The 5,756-nt window shown below is 34.5% G+C and overlaps 3 long non-coding RNA genes across 3 annotated transcripts; all 3 read left to right on the top strand.

Moving 5' to 3' along the window:
- The first annotated feature begins 343 nt into the window (after window positions 1–343).
- On the top strand, window positions 344–1,816 carry LOC147291789 (uncharacterized). Its single transcript, XR_015121447.1, has 3 exons — window positions 344–813; window positions 991–1,170; window positions 1,746–1,816. It is a non-coding gene; the product is annotated as an uncharacterized LOC147291789 (long non-coding RNA).
- A 114-nt stretch (window positions 1,817–1,930) lies between these two features.
- Window positions 1,931–2,554, top strand: LOC147291788 (uncharacterized). The gene is made up of 3 exons (XR_015121011.1): window positions 1,931–1,985; window positions 2,121–2,290; window positions 2,454–2,554. It is a non-coding gene; the product is annotated as an uncharacterized LOC147291788 (long non-coding RNA).
- Window positions 2,555–3,284: 730 nt separating this feature from the next.
- LOC147291787 (uncharacterized) lies at window positions 3,285–3,987 on the top strand. Its single transcript, XR_015121520.1, has 3 exons — window positions 3,285–3,502; window positions 3,821–3,864; window positions 3,961–3,987. It is a non-coding gene; the product is annotated as an uncharacterized LOC147291787 (long non-coding RNA).
- The last annotated feature ends 1,769 nt before the right edge of the window (window positions 3,988–5,756 follow it).

Here is a 5,756-nt window from a genome sequence, read left to right as displayed (position 1 = left end):
TGATGCACAACATCATACATAAGACGTGATTCTACTGTGATAGCTACACTACTACAAAAAAGCTCATACATCTCACTACATTAATATCAGTTTTAAAGGTATTCGATATAATAGGGTTTTTAATATCGCTTATGTGTTTTTTTTTCAAAAACTGATATATATAATATTTTATAAATCACCAAGTTTTTCAATATGATATCTTAAGTTTCTCAATTTACTTAACTATTCATTAAAAGTGATATCTAAAATAAAAAACTGATCGCAAGCTTAGTGCCAAGAAAAAAGGCGCTACTGTTCATAGAACTAAATTTCTTTTTTTTTGCCTAAAACAGAACTCAAAACACGACCTACACTCACTTCTGTGACTCTGATAGAGCCACATCCAGACACACTCACACTCTCTCTTTCATCGCGACCTCCTTCATCTCGACGATCTCCTTCATCGCTAGGTACTCCTTTCATCGATCTCCTTCTACTCTCTATCTCTCTCTTTTGTTTCTCACTCAAGCCCTTACTCCTCTCATCTCTCTCAGCAAAACCTAGGTCATCCTGATATCAGCTCGTCTCTTTTCTCTGCGAATCCCTGGGGTTAGATTTCTTCCATCTCTCTCTCTCTCTTCTCTCTTTCTCTTCTTCTTTGACCGTTTCTTTACTTCCCTCTATATCTCTCCTTTTCGCAATCCTTATCTCTCTTTCTGAAAACCTAGGTCAAATCTATATTGCAAGAATTTGAAGCCCTGGTACCTGCGAATAACCTGGAAAGAAAGTGTCGTTCATCATCTCCGGTACCAGCGCCGTCACCCTGAGCTTCAGGTTACTCATCTATTAATTTCTTATTTATTTTCTTTTAGGTTTTGTTGATACGGCCGGGAACATTGGGGTTTTTCTTTGGGGTTTTCATACTTCATTTGTTTTTTATTTTTGTGATTCAATTTGGTTTGTGATTTTATTAGTTAATTTTTCTATTTAATACATTTGAGATTACTTTAGGGTTTATGACTCTAGGCGTGGGAGGACAGAGGTGGTTCCTGTTGAGATTACTTGCATCCTGTATTTGTTTGATCAATGTTCAGCGGGAACAAGCCAAGTTGAAGACAGCATTCACAATGGTTATTACAAGTTGAACAATGCCAAGTTGAAGACTGAAAGTTGGCATTGTTGTCTTCACAAGTAAGCTTACATTTTGTTTAATATAAAATGTCTTGTTAGATCTAGATTGCTGGGATGATATTTTCATATGTTAATTGTGTAAACTCAAAGTATAATAATCCTCCACTGGTCCATCTTGGCAAGTTCCCATGTTCCTATGAGGTTGCTTTTACTTTTTGAAGCATTATTCAAATATCCAATGCTACAGCACCAATCAAGTTGTTATGGATCTATTGATATACTCAAGTTGTTATGGACGTAGAATGAAATCAATTTGGTATTTGTTCATGTCATAGAAAGCATTTGGAGCTAATTTGTTTGGTAAAGATCAACCCCATGCTATGTAGTGTTTAAGCTAGAAAGTACTTCATCATCCTAGATTCCAGCGGTAAATCCATTTCTTATTCTTTGCTAGTAAGATAATTATTTGTGAATGATTTTCCAGTTTGACCTACAAGTTGAATTCCCATGAAAACAAAATAGCATAATTAATTGGGTAGTAATGACTAGTTCTGTTGTTTGTCTCGTACTTCCCCTAACCAAATAGGAGTGAAAAACAAAAGATAAATGTATTATGTATTTTTTTTTTTGTTCAGGTTAGGAATAACCCTGCTGCATTGCTTGCTTTATGCTGGTAGTATTGGGCTTCTGATGGGTTAGGATCCAATGTATTATTTGCTCACTCTATTTATACTCTCTAAATTGTGTCGTATTTCACCTATTTCTTTATGGTAGGTTTTTCCTTTTTAAATTGTTGAACATTCCCTGTTTGGCTTTCCTCAGGATATGGTTGTTCTTCCTTATCAAGGATAGGATTTGACCTTGATGGTAATCGGGTATGTGTAACAATCTGTAGACCATTTTTTTGTTGTTTACTTGGGTTCAAGTAGGAAAAATGACATGGTTATTATTCATCAGAAAATACGATCTCATATTGTGTATTGTTGTATATAACCTTTTAAGTTATATAGGTTAATTGTCTTGTCTGCTGCCTATTGCTGTTACTGTTGCCACTGTGTTCTAGAAAGCTACAAAGTGGTCAGAGCGAAAGGAGGAGGCTGTTGCAGAGCTAACCAAGCTTGCTTCAACTAAAAGAATATCCCCTGGTGATTTTACAGAAATCTGTCGGACGTTAAAGAAGGTACTTATTTATGTTTAGTTGAACAAACTATTTTCATCTTCCAACCTCAACATTGTCCTTTGTCAATTGCATTTCCAATGTAACAGTACAGCTGATCTACCACATAAATGATTTTTTTATCCTCTACAATCCCTTTCTCTCAATGCCTATCTTTTTCCCGCAGCTCATAACAGATGTGAACATAGCTATTGCAGTTGAAGGCATCTAAGCTATTGGAAATCTTGCCAAGGGTTTAAGAACTCATTTTTCTGGGAGTTCACATTTCTATTTCCAGTTTTACTTGTAAGTTTACTTACTTTTTACCTTAGGAAAGGAAGGAGCATTTATTGGTATAATTTGTTCTAAGAATTGTATGACAAATTTTAAACCCTCTCCAATGTTTCAACTGTAAAATCAAAGCTCCTATAAAAATCTGTACAAATCAAAGTGATTAAATGAATTGGTGTGTGGTAATTAAAGCATATGGTTACCTTTTTTTCAACTAATTTCCTAATCATTTTTGAGGTAGATGGTTCTTTACATGTTGAGTTGAGGTTTTGTTGAAGCCCCGATTTGAAAGAATTCATTGAGAGTATGCATAAAGGTCAACTATGATTTTTCTTCCTGATGCTATTACATACATGGTTTCTTTTATATGATATTTTGTAATTTTGATCTATCTGAAGTAATGAATATAGTCCTCTCCCCTGAGGTTGGAGTCTCCACAACCAAGAAATTAAGAAACAATATGTTGAGAAAGAAATAACTAAATTCTTTTTACTTTATTCTACATTCTCTTAAGGAGGCCCTTAGAAATTATTATAGAAGCCTAGTGCTTTATCTAATGACATAACCAAATTCAAAATTTTTGATGTTTAATGATTTATTTTTTCTTATGTTTGTGTAGCAGACAGTTCTCATTCAAGTGGGTAGTTGTCCTATGAATCAGTTCATTGTGCTGATATAACTTTATTTCTCACATATTATATTTTTTGTTTACTTAATGCAGGGATTAAATATGCAACAAGGTTTTCAAGAAACTTTCGAAGATGTTTGGTGTTGTCAATACTTTAGGGAAAAAGAACTCTCAAAACATACACATTCAGATTTCTCCTTGTGGTAAAAGTGCTACTCGGAGTTGTAGGATGAAACCCAATTTAAAAGCAGCTCTAAACCACCCATCTTCTCATTGTATCTCAAATTCTGATACTCAGCTTTTCCACCGAGTCACTGGTACACTACCTTTCTTAGCTTCTTTTACTCATTCTGAATTTTTTTTTCTTCTTCTTTTTCTTTATGGAATTACTTGTTTATGGACTATGGTCATCTATATTTTGTGTGTGTGTGTGTGTTTTCATAACCAATACATCAATGATGTTGCTTATGTTTTCCTCCCCTGTTAAAAAAATATGCTTGAAAGTGGCATTTAGATTTGGTTATTTATTTATTGTTTTCAGCCTTGTATTTTACTAACAAGTTCAGTGCCTGAATGTAACCACTCTTTGATATAAGTCCACTCTTTGATCAACCTACATGGCAACTCGTTTTCAGCAAGGAAAAAGCAATCGTGTTTTCTTGGTGCCTTACAATTCTGGGTAAGGGTGTTTAGATGATTAATTGACTTTCTTGAACCTTTTTTATGCCTGCCATTTATTCATGCATGCTAATTATAGTGCTACCCTTTTTGAAAGGTCGCATTGGATGTTGACCATAATTACTGAAGATAAACATTGTACTGCTTGCATAAATGTTTACTGAAGATAAACATTGTTTATATGTACTCTGAGTCACATTTGGGCAAGAGAATGCCGGCCTATGATGGCAGGAAAAGCTTATATACAACTGGGTCATTGCCATTTGATTCAAAGGAGTTTTTGGTTAAGTTACCTGAAAAAGATGGTCGTGCTGGGCCATCAGGTTCAAAGAGGTATTTTCCCAGTGAGGTGTCACCGTGTCACTGCTTGTTTGTCTTTTTGTTTTTCTTTACGTATTTTTTTATAGTTCTTTCTGGGTTTTGAACTTCATTGTATTTGTTTGCTCTACTCATTTAAACCTGCAGGAAGGATAGAGAGTTTAAGGTGGCTGTCAAATTGGCCAATAAGCCTGACATTTATCAACTACAACAGTTCTTACGACACCTCGAAATGCCTCAAGAGGCTATACAAGTTCTTGATGTTGTTCTTAGGGCCACACCATCTGAAAAGTAATGTCTCTATTTGTTAAAAATGTGTAGTTTTTTGTTTTAAATTTTTATGATTTGGTTTTCTCACTATTGTTTGAATTTTGCATTTTCTTGCACAGGTACACTATTGTCGGGAGGTCATTTTTCTCCACTGAGCTTGGGCAGCCAGGCGACCTTGGGGATGGTCTGGAATATTGGAGAGGATTTTACCAAAGTCTGAGGCCAACCCAGCTGGGGCTATCGCTCAATGTTGGTAAGGCTTCTACCTACATTACCCTAAACCCTAAACCCTATTATTTAAGTATGAGCAAGCTTTAAGCTACCTTACTATTGAGCTAATGCAATTTTCCTTTGTGTTTTCAGTGGAGCAAATCGAAGATCAAGCGATGCAGTTAGACCAAAGACCAAATTGATGATGTTCGAGAAGAATGGGGTGACTTTGTTAACTTGAATTATGTGTAGGCTTAGGTATATGTGGTGATGGCAGGATGTGCCATTTTGTGGATATTATAGAACTTAGATCAATTAATTTAAATGCTGCCATGCCCATATTTTGTAAAGGGGAATGGGGAATTGCATGCCTACTGCCTAGTTTTTTGAGAAAATGCATGCCTAGCCTACTGCCTAATAGTTTTTGTAAAAGGTAGTTTTAAGTGATGCCTAGCCTAGCTAGCTTAGACATATTTGAAGGAAGGGGTAGTTAGAGATGATGAGATGTCCCCCTAATTTTTGTGATATGACAACTTTTGGATCCTTTGAAATATATGACATTTGATGAACGGAATGGATTGTTGAATGAAATGAATCAGTTTAGCTTATCTGTGCAGGTAAAATTGGCCACTAAATAAATATGCATTGGATGGTTCAATGGTGTTAACATTATATCAGTTTTTTGAAAATAAATTCGATATCAAAACAGGTGTCACATATCCCTAATTTCGAAATATATTAGATCAATTCTAATATAAAAACTGAAATGGTATAGAGAATAGATATCTATTTTGGGAAAATAAGCTGATACCAATCTTGGCTTCATAATCAGTTCGACAATAAAAACACATATAATAGATGTCTACGATATCCGTTTTTATCACCAATACCGATATCTATGGAAATATTTATACCAGTTTCATACTTTTAAAACATATAATTCAAATATACGATATCATTTTTTATCACCAATATCGATATTTATGAAAATATTTATACCACTTCCATACTCTTAAAACATATAATTCACATATACGATATCAATTCTTATAAAAATAACGATATCTATGAGAATATGAATACCAGTTTCATATT

The sequence above is a fragment of the Dryas octopetala genome, chromosome 3 (genome assembly GCF_963921425.1).
Source record: "Dryas octopetala chromosome 3, drDryOcto1.1, whole genome shotgun sequence".
Classification (NCBI taxonomy): domain Eukaryota; kingdom Viridiplantae; phylum Streptophyta; class Magnoliopsida; order Rosales; family Rosaceae; genus Dryas; species Dryas octopetala.
Note: the sequence above shows the minus strand (reverse complement) of the source record. Positions and strands in the feature narration are given on the sequence as shown.